This window comes from Ipomoea nil, unplaced genomic scaffold (assembly GCF_001879475.1).
Source record: "Ipomoea nil cultivar Tokyo-kokei standard unplaced genomic scaffold, Asagao_1.1 scaffold1294, whole genome shotgun sequence".
Lineage (NCBI taxonomy): Eukaryota > Viridiplantae > Streptophyta > Magnoliopsida > Solanales > Convolvulaceae > Ipomoea > Ipomoea nil.
In genome coordinates, this window is record NW_017617722.1 from 18,313 (window position 1) to 34,184 (window position 15,872).

The 15,872-nt window shown below is 31.4% G+C and overlaps 17 non-coding genes across 17 annotated transcripts; all 17 read left to right on the top strand.

Annotated features, from left to right (window-relative positions):
- Positions 1-437: 437 nt before the first annotated feature.
- On the top strand, positions 438-510 carry TRNAV-CAC. The gene has a single exon. It is a non-coding gene; the product is annotated as a tRNA-Val (tRNA).
- Positions 511-1,017: 507 nt separating this feature from the next.
- On the top strand, positions 1,018-1,091 carry TRNAV-CAC. Its single transcript has one exon. It is a non-coding gene; the product is annotated as a tRNA-Val (tRNA).
- Positions 1,092-1,602: 511 nt separating this feature from the next.
- On the top strand, positions 1,603-1,675 carry TRNAV-CAC. The gene has a single exon. It is a non-coding gene; the product is annotated as a tRNA-Val (tRNA).
- A 501-nt stretch (positions 1,676-2,176) lies between these two features.
- Positions 2,177-2,250, top strand: TRNAV-CAC. The gene has a single exon. It is a non-coding gene; the product is annotated as a tRNA-Val (tRNA).
- Positions 2,251-2,760: 510 nt separating this feature from the next.
- On the top strand, positions 2,761-2,834 carry TRNAV-CAC. Its single transcript has one exon. It is a non-coding gene; the product is annotated as a tRNA-Val (tRNA).
- A 503-nt stretch (positions 2,835-3,337) lies between these two features.
- Positions 3,338-3,411, top strand: TRNAV-CAC. Its single transcript has one exon. It is a non-coding gene; the product is annotated as a tRNA-Val (tRNA).
- Positions 3,412-3,919: 508 nt separating this feature from the next.
- Positions 3,920-3,993, top strand: TRNAV-CAC. The gene has a single exon. It is a non-coding gene; the product is annotated as a tRNA-Val (tRNA).
- A 507-nt stretch (positions 3,994-4,500) lies between these two features.
- TRNAV-CAC lies at positions 4,501-4,574 on the top strand. Its single transcript has one exon. It is a non-coding gene; the product is annotated as a tRNA-Val (tRNA).
- A 698-nt stretch (positions 4,575-5,272) lies between these two features.
- On the top strand, positions 5,273-5,346 carry TRNAV-CAC. The gene has a single exon. It is a non-coding gene; the product is annotated as a tRNA-Val (tRNA).
- A 508-nt stretch (positions 5,347-5,854) lies between these two features.
- TRNAV-CAC lies at positions 5,855-5,928 on the top strand. The gene has a single exon. It is a non-coding gene; the product is annotated as a tRNA-Val (tRNA).
- Positions 5,929-6,430: 502 nt separating this feature from the next.
- TRNAV-CAC lies at positions 6,431-6,503 on the top strand. The gene has a single exon. It is a non-coding gene; the product is annotated as a tRNA-Val (tRNA).
- Positions 6,504-7,008: 505 nt separating this feature from the next.
- Positions 7,009-7,081, top strand: TRNAV-CAC. The gene has a single exon. It is a non-coding gene; the product is annotated as a tRNA-Val (tRNA).
- Positions 7,082-10,006: 2,925 nt separating this feature from the next.
- On the top strand, positions 10,007-10,080 carry TRNAI-UAU. The gene has a single exon. It is a non-coding gene; the product is annotated as a tRNA-Ile (tRNA).
- A 509-nt stretch (positions 10,081-10,589) lies between these two features.
- On the top strand, positions 10,590-10,663 carry TRNAV-CAC. Its single transcript has one exon. It is a non-coding gene; the product is annotated as a tRNA-Val (tRNA).
- A 1,126-nt stretch (positions 10,664-11,789) lies between these two features.
- On the top strand, positions 11,790-11,863 carry TRNAI-UAU. Its single transcript has one exon. It is a non-coding gene; the product is annotated as a tRNA-Ile (tRNA).
- A 1,126-nt stretch (positions 11,864-12,989) lies between these two features.
- On the top strand, positions 12,990-13,064 carry TRNAV-CAC. Its single transcript has one exon. It is a non-coding gene; the product is annotated as a tRNA-Val (tRNA).
- A 2,556-nt stretch (positions 13,065-15,620) lies between these two features.
- Positions 15,621-15,694, top strand: TRNAI-UAU. Its single transcript has one exon. It is a non-coding gene; the product is annotated as a tRNA-Ile (tRNA).
- Positions 15,695-15,872: the final 178 nt, after the last annotated feature.

The following is a 15,872-nucleotide window of genomic DNA, read 5'->3' on the forward strand; positions in this document are numbered from 1 at the left end:
CTTTTTAAAACACACCTCTGGATTTAATTACTTCTCGAATTAAAAATCGTATCATTCTAATTTATTTAGTAAAAAGAAAATAAAAATGTAGTTGTCTGGGTGGTGTAGTTGGTTATCACGCAAATCTAACACATTAGTGGTCCCTAGTGCAAACCTGGCTCAAACATGTTATTTGCTTTCCACCTGTGTTTTTACCAGGAGATGTTTGAAATTATATTGGTAAGTATTTTCCTTTCTTAATTATACTTTGATAGATTTTAGTGTATGTTTTGTAGTTTACACATTAGAAATGAGAATAAAAATCATAGTTAGTGTTTGGTTGACAACTTTATAAAACAAGTATGGATTTGATTACCCTATTATTAAAAATCACATTCCCTATTTATAAACGGTAACATTCCGATTAGATTAGTAATAAGAAAGTAAAATTGTAACTTGTCTGGGTGGTGTAGTTGTTATCACGCTAGTCTCACACACTAGAGGTCCCCAGTTCAAACCTGGGTTCAGACATGTTAATTTACTTCTAAGCTTTTCATTTTTTTACAAGGAAATTAGTGTTTGGTTGACAACTTTTTAAAACACACCTCTGGATTTAATTACTTCTCAATTAAAAATCGTATCATTCTAATTTAGTTTAGTAAAAGAAAATAAAAAATGTAGTTGTCTGGGTGGTGTAGTTGGTTATCACGCAAATCTAACACATTAGTGGTCCCTAGTGCAAACCTGGGCTCAAACATGTTATTTTGCTTTCCACCTGTGTTTTTACCAGGAGATGTTTTGAAATTATATTGGTAAGTATTTTCCTTTCTTAATTATACTTTGATAGATTTTACTGTATGTTCGTACATCATTTTACACATTAGAAATGAGAATAAAAATCATAGTTAGTGTTTGGTTGACAACTTTATAAAACACAAGTATGGATTTGATTACCCCTATTATTAAAAATCACATTCCCTATTTATAAACGGTAACATTCCGATTAGATTAGTAATAAGAAAGTAGAAATTGTAACTTGTCTGGGTGGTGTAGTTGGTTATCACGCTAGTCTCACACACTAGAGGTCCCCAGTTCAAACCTGGGCTCAGACATGTTAATTTACTTCTAAGCTCTTTTTTTTTTACAAGGAAATTAGTGTTTGGTTGACAACTTTTTAAAAACACACCTCTGGATTTAATTACTTCTCGAATTAAAAATCGTATCATTCTAATTTAGTTAGTAAAAAGAAAATAAAAAATGTAGTTGTCTGGGTGGTGTAGTTGGTTATCACGCAAATCTAACACATTAGTGGTCCCTAGTGCAAACCTGGGCTCAAACATGTTATTTTGCTTTCCACCTGTGTTTTTACCAGGAGATGTTTTGAAATTATATTGGTAAGTATTTTCCTTTCTTAATTATACTTTGATAGATTTTAGTGTATGTTTCGTACATCAGTTTACACATTAGAAATGAGAATAAAAATCATAGTTAGTGTTTGGTTGACAACTTTATAAAAAACACAAGTATGGATTTGATTACCCCTATTATTAAAAATCACATTCCCTATTTATAAACGGTAACATTCCGATTAGATTAGTAATAAGAAAGTAGAAATTGTAACTTGTCTGGGTGGTGTAGTTGGTTATCACGCTAGTCTCACACACTAGAGGTCCCCAGTTCAAACCTGGCTCAGACATGTTAATTTACTTCTAAGCTCTTCATTTTTTTTACAAGGAAATTAGTGTTTGGTTGACAACTTTTTAAACACACCTCTGGATTTAATTACTTCTCGAATTAAAATCGTATCATTCTAAATTTAGTTAGTAAAAAGAAAATAAAAAATGTAGTTGTCTGGGTGGTGTAATTGGTTATCACGCAAATCTAACACATTAGTGGTCCCTAGTGCAAACTGGGCTCAAACATGTTATTTTGCTTTCCACCTGTGTTTTTACCAGGAGATGTTTTGAAATTATATGGTAAGTATTTTCCTTTCTTAATTATACTTTGATAGATTTTAGTGTATGTTTCGTACATCAGTTTACACATTAGAAATGAATAAAAATCATAGTTAGTGTTGGTTGACAACTTTATAAAACACAAGTATGGATTTGATTACCCTATTATTAAAAATCACATTCCCTATTTATAACGGTAACATTCCGATTAGATTAGTAATAAGAAAGTAGAAATGTAACTTGTCTGGGTGGTGTAGTTGGTTATCACGCTAGTCTCACACACTAGAGGTCCCCAGTTCAAACCTGGGCTCAGACATGTTAATTTACTTCTAAGCTTTTCATTTTTTTACAAGGAAATTAGTGTTTGGTTGACAACTTTTTATAACACACCTCTGGTTTTAATTACTTCTCAAATTAAAAATCGTATCATTCTAATTTAGTTAGTAAAAAGAAAATAAAAAATGTAGTTGTCTGGGTGGTGTAATTGGTTATCACGCAAATCTAACACATTAGTGGTCCCTAGTGCAAACCTGGGCTCAAACATGTTATTTTGCTTTCCACCTGTGTTTTTACCAGGAGATGTTTTGAAATTATATTGGTAAGTATTTTCCTTTCTTAATTATACTTTGATAGATTTTACTGTATGTTTCGTACATCATTTTACACATTAGAAATGAGAATAAAAATCATAGTTAGTGTTTGGTTGACAACTTTATAAAACACAAGTATGGATTTGATTACCCCTATTATTAAAAATCACATTCCCCTATTTATAAACGGTAACATTCCGATTAGATTAGTAATAAGAAAGTAGAAATTGTAACTTGTCTGGGTGGTGTAGTTGGTTATCACGCTAGTCTCACACACTAGAGGTCCCCAGTTCAAACCTGGGCTCAGACATGTTAATTTACTTCTAAGCTTTCATTTTTTTACAAGGAAATTAGTGTTTGGTTGACAACTTTTTAAACACACCTCTGGTTTAATTACTTCTCAAATTAAAAATCGTATCATTCTAATTTAGTTAGTAAAAGAAAATAAAAAATGTAGTTGTCTGGGTGGTGTAATTGGTTATCACGCAAATCTAACACATTAGTGGTCCCTAGTGCAAACCTGGGCTCAAACATGTTATTTTGCTTTCCACCTGTGTTTTACCAGGAGATGTTTTGAAATTATATTGGTAAGTATTTTCCTTTCTTAATTATACTTTGATAGATTTTACTGTATGTTTCGTACATCATTTACACATTAGAAATGAGAATAAAAATCATAGTTAGTGTTTGGTTGACAACTTTATAAAACACAAGTATGGATTTGATTACCCCTATTATTAAAAATCACATCCCCTATTTATAAACGGTAACATTCCGATTAGATTAGTAATAAGAAAGTAGAAATTGTAACTTGTCTGGGTGGTGTAGTTGGTTATCACGCTAGTCTCACACACTAGAGGTCCCCAGTTCAAACCTGGGCTCAGACATGTTAATTTACTTCTAAGCTTTTCATTTTTTTACAAGGAAATTAGTGTTTGGTTGACAACTTTTTATAACACACCTCTGGTTTTAATTACTTCTCAAATTAAAAATCGTATCATTCTAATTTAGTTAGTAAAAAGAAAATAAAAAATGTAGTTGTCTGGGTGGTGTAATTGGTTATCACGCAAATCTAACACATTAGTGGTCCCTAGTGCAAACCTGGGCTCAAACATGTTATTTTGCTTTCCACCTGTGTTTTTACCAGGAGATGTTTTGAAATTATATTGGTAAGTATTTTCCTTTCTTAATTATACTTTGATAGATTTTACTGTATGTTTCGTACATCATTTTACACATTAGAAATGAGAATAAAAATCATAGTTAGTGTTTGGTTGACAACTTTATAAAACACAAGTATGGATTTGATTACCCTATTATTAAAAATCACATTCCCTATTTATAAACGGTAACATTCCGATTAGATTAGTAATAAGAAAGTAGAAATTGTAACTTGTCTGGGTGGTGTAGTTGGTTATCACGCTAGTCTCACACACTAGAGGTCCCCAGTTCAAACCTGGGCTCAGACATGTTAATTTACTTCTAAGCTCTTTGTTTTTTTACAAGGAAATTAGTGTTTGGTTGACAACTTTTTAAAACACACCTCTGGATTTAATTACTTCTCGAATTAAAAATCGTATCATTCTAATTTATTTAGTAAAAGAAAATAAAAAATGTAGTTGTCTGGGTGGTGTAGTTGGTTATCACGCAAATCTAACACATTAGTGGTCCCTAGTGCAAACCTGGGCTCAAACATGTTATTTTGCTTTCCACCTGTGTTTTTACCAGGAGATGTTTGAAATTATATTGGTAAGTATTTTCCTTTCTTAATTATACTTTGATAGATTTTACTGTATGTTTCGTACATCATTTTACACATTAGAAATGAGAATAAAAATCATAGTTAGTGTTTGGTTGACAACTTTATAAAACACAAGTATGGATTTGATTACCCCTATTATTAAAAATCACATTCCCTATTTATAAACGGTAACATTCCGATTAGATTAGTAATAAGAAAGTAGAAATTGTAACTTGTCTGGGTGGTGTAGTTGGTTATCACGCTAGTCTCACACACTAGAGGTCCCCAGTTCAAACCTGGGCTCAGACATGTTAATTTACTTCTAAGCTTTTCATTTTTTTACAAGGAAATTAGTGTTTGGTTGACAACTTTTTATAACACACCTCTGGTTTTAATTACTTCTCAAATTAAAAATCGTATCATTCTAATTTAGTTAGTAAAAAGAAAATAAAAAATGTAGTTGTCTGGGTGGTGTAATTGGTTATCACGCAAATCTAACACATTAGTGGTCCCTAGTGCAAACCTGGGCTCAAACATGTTATTTTGCTTTCCACCTGTGTTTTTACCAGGAGATGTTTTGAAATTATATTGGTAAGTATTTTCCTTTCTTAATTATACTTTGATAGATTTTACTGTATGTTTCGTACATCATTTTACACATTAGAAATGAGAATAAAAATCATAGTTAGTGTTTGGTTGACAACTTTATAAAACACAAGTATGGATTTGATTACCCCTATTATTAAAAATCACATTCCCTATTTATAAACGGTAACATTCCGTAGAAATTGTAACTTGTCAGTTGGTTATCACGCTAGTCTCATGTTATTTCCATTACCTAAGACGTTTCGTTCATTTTACACATTAGAAATGAGAGTTAGTGTTTGGTTGACAACTTTATAAAACACAAGTATGGATTTGATTACCCTATTATTAAAAATCACATTCCCTATTTATAACGGTAACATTCCGATTAGATTAGTAATAAGAAAGTAAAATTGTAACTTGTCTGGGTGGTGTAGTTGGTTATCACGCTAGTCTCACACACTAGAGGTCCCCAGTTCAAACCTGGGCTCAGACATGTTAATTTACTTCTAAGCTCTTGTTTTTTTACAAGGAAATTAGTGTTTCGTTGACAACTTTTTAAAACACACCTCTGGATTTAATTACTTCTCGAATTAAAAATCGTATCATTCTAATTTAGTTAGTAAAAAGAAAATAAAAAATGTAGTTGTCTGGGTGGTGTAGTTGGTTATCACGCAAATCTAACACATTAGTGGTCCCTAGTGCAAACCTGGGCTCAAACATGTTATTTTGCTTTCCACCTGTGTTTTTACCAGGAGATGTTTTGAAATTATATTGGTAAGTATTTTCCTTTCTTAATTATACTTTGATAGATTTTAGTGTATGTTTCGTACATCAGTTTACACATTAGAAATGAGAATAAAAATCATAGTTAGTGTTTGGTTGACAACTTTATAAAACACAAGTATGGATTTGATTACCCCTATTATTAAAAATCACATTCCCTATTTATAAACGGTAACATTCCGATTAGATTAGTAATAAGAAAGTAGAAATTGTAACTTGTCTGGGTGGTGTAGTTGGTTATCACGCTAGTCTCACACACTAGAGGTCCCCAGTTCAAACCTGGGCTCAGACATGTTAATTTACTTCTAAGCTTTTCATTTTTTTACAAGGAAATTAGTGTTTGGTTGACAACTTTTTAAAACACCCTCTGGTTTTAATTACTTCTCAATTAAAAATCGTATCATTCTAATTTAGTTAGTAAAAAGAAAATAAAAAATGTAGTTGTCTGGGTGGTGTATTGGTTATCACGCAAATCTAACACATTAGTGGTCCCTAGTGCAAACCTGGGCTCAAACATGTTATTTTGCTTTCCACTGTGTTTTTACCAGGAGATGTTTTGAAATTATATTGGTAAGTATTTTCCTTTCTTAATTATACTTTGATAGATTTTACTGTATGTTTCGTACATCAGTTTACACATTAGAAATGAGAATAAAAATCATAGTTAGTGTTTGGTTGACAACTTTATAAAACACAAGTATGGATTTGATTACCCTATTATTAAAAATCACATTCCCTATTTATAAACGGTAACATTCCGATTAGATTAGTAATAAGAAAGTAAAGTGTAACTTGTCTGGGTGGTGTAGTTGGTTATCACGCTAGTCTCACACACTAGAGGTCCCCAGTTCAAACCTGGGCTAGACATGTTAATTTACTTCTAAGCTTTTCATTTTTTTACAAGGAAATTAGTGTTTGGTTGACAACTTTTTAAACACACCTCTGGTTTAATTACTTCTCAAATTAAAAATCGTATCATTCTAATTTAGTTAGTAAAAAGAAAATAAAAAATGTAGTTGTCTGGGTGGTGTAATTGGTTATCACGCAAATCTAACACATTAGTGGTCCCTAGTGCAAACCTGGGCTCAAACATGTTATTTTGCTTTCCACCTGTGTTTTTACCAGGAGATGTTTTGAAATTATATTGGTAAGTATTTTCCTTTCTTAATTATACTTTGATAGATTTTAGTGTATGTTTCGTACATCAGTTTACACATTAGAAATGAGAATAAAAATCATAGTTAGTGTTTGGTTGACAACTTTATAAAACACAAGTATGGATTTGATTACCCTATTATTAAAAATCACATTCCCTATTTATAAACGGTAACATTCCGATTAGATTAGTAATAAGAAAGTAGAAATGTAACTTGTCTGGGTGGTGTAGTTGGTTATCACGCTAGTCTCACACACTAGAGGTCCCAGTTCAAACCTGGGCTCAGACATGTTAATTTACTTCTAAGCTTCTTTTTTTTACAAGGAAATTAGTGTTTGGTTGACAACTTTTTAAAACACACTCTGGATTTAATTACTTCTCGAATTAAAAATCGTATCATTCTAATTTAGTTAGTAAAAAGAAATAAAAAATGTAGTTGTCTGGGTGGTGTAGTTGGTTATCACGCAAATCTAACACATTAGTGGTCCCTAGTGCAAACCTGGGCTCAAACATGTTATTTTGCTTTCCACCTGTGTTTTTACCAGGAGATGTTTTGAAATTATATGGTAAGTATTTTCCTTTCTTAATTATACTTTGATAGATTTTAGTGTATGTTTCGTACATCAGTTTACACATTAGAAATGAGAATAAAAATCATAGTTAGTGTTTGGTTGACAACTTTATAAAACACAAGTATGGATTTGATTACCCCTATTATTAAAAATCACATTCCCTATTTATAAACGGTAACATTCCGATTAGATTAGTAATAAGAAAGTAGAAATTGTAACTTGTCTGGGTGGTGTAGTTGGTTATCACACTAGTCTTATAGACTGGAGGTCCCCAATTCAAACCTGGGCTTCAGACATGTAAATTTCTTCTAAGCTCTTTGTTTTTTTACAAGGAAATTAGTGTTTAGGTTGACAACTTTTTAAAACACACCTCTGGATTTAATTACTTCTCGAATTAAAATCTCATTCCATCATTAAAAAATCGTATAATTCTAATTTAGTTAGTAAAAAGAAAATAAAAAATGTAGTTGTCTGGGTGGTGTCTGTTGGTTATCACGCAAATCTAACACATTAGTGGTCCCTAGTGCAAACCTGGGCTCAAACATGTTATTTTGCTTTCCACCTGTGTTTTTAACCAGGAGATGTTTTGAAATTATATTGGTAAAGTATTTTTCTTTCTTAATTATACTTTGATAGATTTTAGTGTATGTTTCGTACATGAAGTTTACACATTAGAAATGAGAATAAAAATCATAGTTAGTGTTTGGGTTGACAACTTTATAAAACACAAGTATGGATTTGATTACCCCTATTATTAAAATCGCATTCCCTATTTATAAACGGTAACATTCCGATTAGATTTCTAAATAAGAAAGTAGAAAGTGTAACTTGTCTGGGTGGTGTTGTTGTTATCACACTAGTCTCACACACTAGGAGGTCCCAGTTCAAACCTGGGTTTTAGACATGATAATTTACTTCTAAGCTCTTTGTTTTTTTAAAAGGAAATTAGTGTTTGGTTGACGACTTTATTAAAACACAACTCTGGATTTAATTACTTCTCGAATTAAAAATTCGTATCCAATTCTAATTTAGTTAGTAAAAAGAAAATAAAAAATGTAGTTGTCTAGGTGGTGCATGTTGGTTATCACGCAAATCTAACACATTAGTGGTCCCTAGTGCAAACCATGGGCTCAAACATGTTATTTTGCTTTCCACCTGTGTTTTTACCAGGAGATGTTTTGAAATTATATTGATAAGTATTTTCCTTTTCTTATAATTAACTTTGATAGATTTTAGTTTATGTTTCGTACATCAGTTTACACATTAGAAATGAGAATAAAAATAACTAGTTAGTGTTTGGTTGACAACTTTATAAAACACAAGTATGGATTTGATTACCCTGCAATTAAAAATCATATTCCCTAATTTATAAACGGTAACATTTCGATTAGATTTGCTAATAAGAAAGTCGAAAATGTAGCTTGTCTAGGTGGTGGTAGTCTGTTATCACACTAGTCTCATAGACTGGTACGTCCTCCAGTTCAAACCTGGGCTTCAGACATGTTAAATTTGGCTTCTAAGCTCTTTTTTTGTTCTTTTTTTTTTTACACTGGAAATTAGTGTTTGGTTGACGACTTATTAAAACATAACAATGGATTTAATTACTTCTCGAATTAAAAATTCATTCCATCATTAAAATCGTATAATTCTAATTTAGTAAGTAAAAAGAAAATAAAAAATGTAGTTGTCTGGGTGGTGTTGTTGGTTATCACGCAAATCTAACACATTAGTGGTCCCTAGTGCAAACCTGGGCTCAAACATGTTATTTTGCTTTCCACCCTGTGTTTTTACCAGGAGATGTTGTGAAATTATATTGGTAAGTATTTTCCTTTCTTAATTATACTTTGATAGATTTTAGTGTATGTTTCGTACATCAGTTTACACATTAGAAATGAGAATAAAAATAATAGTTAGTGTTTGGTTGACAACTTATAAAACACAAGTATGGATTTGATTACCCCTATTATTAAAAATCACATTCCCTATTTATAAACGGTAACATTCCGATTAGATTAGTAATAAGAAAGTACAAATTGTAACTTGTCTAGGTGGTGTAGTTTGTTGTCACGCTAGTCTCACACATTATAGGTCCCCAGTTCAAACCTGGATTCAAACATGTTAATTTACTGAGCTTAATTACTGAGCTTCTAAGCTCTTCGTTTTTTTACAAGGAAATTAGTGTTTGGTTGACAACTTTTTAAAACACACATCTGGATTTAATTACTTCTCGAATTAAAAATCGTATCATTCTAATTTAGTTAGTAAAAAGAAAATAAAAAATGTAGTTGTCTGGGTGTGTAGTTGGTTATCACGCAAATCTAACAGATTAGTGGCCTCTAGTGCAAACCTGGGCGCAAACACGTTATTTTGCTTTCCACCTGTGTGTTTACCAGGAGATGTTTTGAAATTATATTGGTAAGTATTTTCCTTTCTTAATTATACTTTGATTGATTTTAGTGTATGTTTCATACATGAGTTTACACATTAGAAATGAGAATAAAAATCATAGTTAGTGCTTGGTTGACAACTTTGTAAAACACAAGTATGGATTTGATTACCCCTTCAATTAAAAATCATATTCTCTAATTATAAACGGTAACATTTCGATTAGATTTCTAATAAGAAAGTAGAAAATGTAGTTTGTTTGTGTGGTGTAGTTGGTTATCACACTAGTCTTATAGACTGGAGGTCCCCAATTCAAACCTGGGCTCAGACATGTAAATTTGCTTCTAAGCTCTTTGTTTTTTTACAAGGAAATTAGTGTTTCGTTGACAACTTTTTAAAACACACCTCTGGATTTAATTACTTCTCGAATTAAAAATCGTATCATTCTAATTTATTTAGTAAAAAGAAAATAAAAAATGTAGTTGTCTGGGTGGTGTAGTTGGTTATCACGCAAATCTAACACATTAGTGGTCCCTAGTGCAAACCAGGGATCAAACATGTTATTTTGCTTTCCACCTGTGTTTTTACCAGGAGATGTTTTGAAATTATAATGGTAAGTATTTTCTTTTCTTAATTATACTTTGATAGATTTTAGTTTATGTTTCGTACATCAGTTTACACATTAGAAATGAGAATAAAAATCCTAGTTAGTGTTTGGTTGACAACTTTATAAAACACAAGAATGGATTTGATTACCCCTATTATTAAAAATCACATTCCCTATTTATAAACGGTAACATTCCGATTAGATTAGTAATAAGAAAGTAGAAATTGTAACTTGTCTGGGTGGTGTAGGTGGTTATCACGCTAGTCTCACACACTAGAGGTCCCCAGTTCAAACCTGGGCTCAGACATGTTAATTTACTTCTAAGCTTTTCATTTTTTTACAAGGAAATTAGTGTTTGGTTGACAACTTTTTATAACACACCTCTGGTTTTAATTACTTCTCAAATTAAAAATCGTATCATTCTAATTTAGTTAGTAAAAAGAAAATAAAAAATGTAGTTGTCTGGGTGGTGTAATTGGTTATCACGCAAATCTAACACATTAGTGGTCCCTAGTGCAAACCTGGGCTCAAACATGTTATTTTGCTTTCCACCTGTGTTTTTTACCAGGAGATGTTGTGAAATTATATTGGTAAGTGTTTTCCTTTCTTAATTATACTTTGATAGATTTTAGTGTATGTTTCGTACATCAGTTTACACATTAGAAATGAGAATAAAAATAATAGTTAGTGTTTGGTTGACAACTTATAAAACACAAGTATGGATTTGATTACCCCTATTATTAAAAATCACATTCCCTATTTATAAACGGTAACATTCCGATTAGATTAGTAATAAGAAAGTACAAATTGTAACTTGTCTAGGTGGTGTAGTTTGTTGTCACGCTAGTCTCACACATTATAGGTCCCCAGTTCAAACCTGGATTCAAACATGTTAATTTACTGAGCTTCTAAGCTCTTCGTTTAATTTACTGAGCTTCTAAGCTCTTCGTTTTTTTACAAGGAAATTAGTGTTTGGTTGACAACTTTTTAAAACACACATCTGGATTTAATTACTTCTCGAATTAAAAATCGTATCATTCTAATTTAGTTAGTAAAAAGAAAATAAAAAATGTAGTTGTCTGGGTGGTGTAGTTGGTTATCACGCAAATCTAACAGATTAGTGGCCTCTAGTGCAAACCTGGGCGCAAACACGTTATTTTGCTTTCCACCTGTGTGTTTACCAGGAGATGTTTTGAAATTATATTGGTAAGTATTTTCCTTTCTTAATTATACTTTGATTGATTTTAGTGTATGTTTCATACATGAGTTTACACATTAGAAATGAGAATAAAAATCATAGTTAGTGCTTGGTTGACAACTTTGTAAAACACAAGTATGGATTTGATTACCCCTTCAATTAAAAATCATATTCTCTAATTATAAACGGTAACATTTCGATTAGATTTCTAATAAGAAAGTAGAAAATGTAGTTTGTTTGTGTGGTGTAGTTGGTTATCACACTAGTCTTATAGACTGGAGGTCCCCAATTCAAACCTGGGCTCAGACATGTAAATTTGCTTCTAAGCTCTTTGTTTTTTTACAAGGAAATTAGTGTTCAGTTGACAACTTTTTAAAACACACCTCTGGATTTAATTACTTCTCGAATAAAAAATCTCATTCCATCATTAAAAATCGTATCATTCTGATTTAGTTAGTAAAAAGAAAAATGTTGTTGTCTGGGTGGTGTTGTTGGTTATCACGCAAATCTAATACATTAGTGGTCCCTAGTGCAAACCTGGGCTCAAACATGTTATTTTGCTTTCCACCTGTGTTTTTACCACGAAATGTTTTGAAATTATATTGGTAAGTATTTTCCTTTCTTAATTATACATTGATTGATTTTAGTGTATGTTTCGTACATGAGTTTACTCATTAGAAATGAGAATAAAAATCATAGTTAGAGCATGGTTGACAACTTTGTAAAACACAAGTATGGATTTGATTACCCCTACAATTAAAAATCATATTCTCTAATTATAAATGGTAACATTTCGATTAGATTTCTAATAAGAAAGTAGAAAATGTAGCTTGTCTGTGTGGAGTAGTGTGTTATCACACTAGTCTTATAGACTGGAGGTCCCCAATTCAAACCTGGGCTCAGACATGTAAATTTGCTTCTATGCTCTTTGTTTTTTTACAAGGAAATTAGTGTTTAGTTGACAACTTTTTAAAACACACCTCTGGATTTAATTACTTCTCGAATTAAAAATCTCATTCCATCATTAAAAATCGTATAATTCTAATTTAGTAAGTAAAAAGAAAATAAAAAATGTAGTTGTCTGGGTGGTGTTGTTGGTTATCACGCAAATCTAACACATTAGTGGTCCCTAGTGCAAACCTGGGCTCAAACATGTTATTTTGCTTTCCACCTGTGTTTTTACCAGGAGATGTTTTGAAATTATATTGGTAAGTATTTTTCTTTCTTAATTATACTTTGATAGATTTTAGTGTATGTTTCGTACATGAGTTTACACATTAGAAATGAGAATAAAAATCATAGTTAGTGTTTGGTTGACAACTTTATAAAACACAAGTATGGATTTGATTACCCCTATTATTAAAAATCGCATTCCCTATTTATAAACGGTAACATTCCGATTAGATTTCTAATAAGAAAGTAGAAAGTGTAACTTGTTTGGGTGGTGTTGTTGGTTATCACGCTAGTCTCACACACTAGAGGTCCCCAGTTCAAACCTGGGTTTTAGACATGATAATTTACTTCTAAGCTCTTTGTTTTTTTAAAAGGAAATTAGTGTTTGGTTGACAACTTTTTAAAACACACCTCTGGATTTAATTACTTCTCGAATTAAAAATCGTATCATTCTAATTTAGTTAGTAAAAAGAAAATAAAAAATGTAGTTGTCTAGGTGGTGCAGTTGGTTATCACGCAAATCTAACACATTAGTGGTCCCTAGTGCAAACATGGGCTCAAACATGTTATTTTGCTTTCCACCTGTGTTTTTACCAGGAGATGTTTTGAAATTATATTGATAAGTATTTTCTTTTCTTAATTATACTTTGATAGATTTTAGTTTATGTTTCGTACATCAGTTTACACATTAGAAATGAGAATAAAAATCCTAGTTAGTGTTTGGTTGACAACTTTATAAAACACAAGTATGGATTTGATTACCCTGCAATTAAAAATCATATTCCCTAATTATAAACGGTAACATTTCGATTAGATTTCTAAAAAGAAAGTCGAAAATGTAGCTTGTCTGGGTGGTGTAGTCTGTTATCACACTAGTCTCATAGACTGGACGTCCTCAATTCAAACCTGGGCTCAGACATGTAAATTTGCTTCTAAGCTCTTTTTTTTTTTTTTTTTTACCTGGAAATTAGTGTTTGGTTGACGACTTATTAAAACATAACAATGGATTTAATTACTTCTCGAATTAAAAATCTCATTCCATCATTAAAAATCGTATAATTCTAATTTAGTAAGTAAAAAGAAAATAAAAAATGTAGTTGTCTGGGTGGTGTTGTTGGTTATCACGCAAATCTAACACATTAGTGGTCCCTAGTGCAAACCTGGGCTCAAACATGTTATTTTGCTTTCCACCTGTGTTTTTACCAGGAGATGTTTTGAAATTATATTTGTAAGTATTTTCCTTTCTTAATTATACTTTGATAGATTTTAGTGTATGTTTCGTACATGAGTTTACACATTAGAAATGAGAATAAAAATCATAGTTAGTGTTTGGTTGACAACTTTATAAAACACAAGTATAGATTTGATTACCCCTATTATTAAAAATCGCATTCCCTATTTATAAACGGTAACATTCCGATTAGATTAGTAATAAGAAAGTAGAAAGTGTAACTTGTTTGGGTGGTGTTGTTGGTTATCTCGCTAGTCTCACACACTAGAGGTCCCCAGTTCAAACCTGGGTTTTAGACATGAAAATTTACTTCTAAGCTCTTTGTTTTTTTAAAAGGAAATTAGTGTTTGGTTGACAACTTTTTAAAACACACCTCTGGATTTAATTACTTCTCGAATTAAAAATCGTATCATTTTAATTTAGTTAGTAAAAAGAAAATAAAAAATGTAGTTGTCTAGGTGGTGCAGTTGGTTATCACGCAAATCTAACACATTAGTGGTCCCTAGTGCAAACCTGGGCTCAAACATGTTATTTTGCTTTCCACCTGTGTTTTTACCAGGAGATGTTTTGAAATTATATTTGTAAGTATTTTCCTTTCTTAATTATACTTTGATAGATTTTAGTGTATGTTTCGTACATGAGTTTACACATTAGAAATGAGAATAAAAATCATAGTTAGTGTTTGGTTGACAACTTTATAAAACACAAGTATAGATTTGATTACCCCTATTATTAAAAATCGCATTCCCTATTTATAAACGGTAACATTCCGATTAGATTAGTAATAAGAAAGTAGAAAGTGTAACTTGTTTGGGTGGTGTAGTTGGTTATCACGCTAGTCTCACACACTAGTGGTCCCTGGGTTCAGACATGATAATTTACTTTTAAGCTCTTTGTTTTTTTAAAAGGAAATTAGTGTTTGGTTGACAACTTTTTAAAACACAAGTATGGATTTGATTACCCCTATTATTAAAAATCACATTCCCTATTTATAAACGGTAACATTCCGATTAGATTAGTAATAAGAAAGTACAAATTGTAACTTGTCTAGGTGGTGTAGTTTGTTGTCACGCTAGTCTCACACATTATAGGTCCCCAGTTCAAACCTGGATTCAAACATGTTAATTTACTGAGCTTCTAAGCTCTTCGTTTAATTTACTGAGCTTCTAAGCTCTTCGTTTTTTTACAAGGAAATTAGTGTTTGGTTGACAACTTTTTAAAACACACATCTGGATTTAATTACTTCTCGAATTAAAAATCGTATCATTCTAATTTAGTTAGTAAAAAGAAAATAAAAAATGTAGTTGTCTGGGTGGTGTAGTTGGTTATCACGCAAATCTAACAGATTAGTGGCCTCTAGTGCAAACCTGGGCGCAAACACGTTATTTTGCTTTCCACCTGTGTGTTTACCAGGAGATGTTTTGAAATTATATTGGTAAGTATTTTCCTTTCTTAATTATACTTTGATTGATTTTAGTGTATGTTTCATACATGAGTTTACACATTAGAAATGAGAATAAAAATCATAGTTAGTGCTTGGTTGACAACTTTGTAAAACACAAGTATGGATTTGATTACCCCTTCAATTAAAAATCATATTCTCTAATTATAAACGGTAACATTTCGATTAGATTTCTAATAAGAAAGTAGAAAATGTAGTTTGTTTGTGTGGTGTAGTTGGTTATCACACTAGTCTTATAGACTGGAGGTCCCCAATTCAAACCTGGGCTCAGACATGTAAATTTGCTTCTAAGCTCTTTGTTTTTTTACAAGGAAATTAGTGTTCAGTTGACAACTTTTTAAAACACACCTCTGGATTTAATTACTTCTCGAATAAAAAATCTCATTCCATCATTAAAAATCGTATCATTCTGATTTAGTTAGTAAAAAGAAAAATGTTGTTGTCTGGGTGGT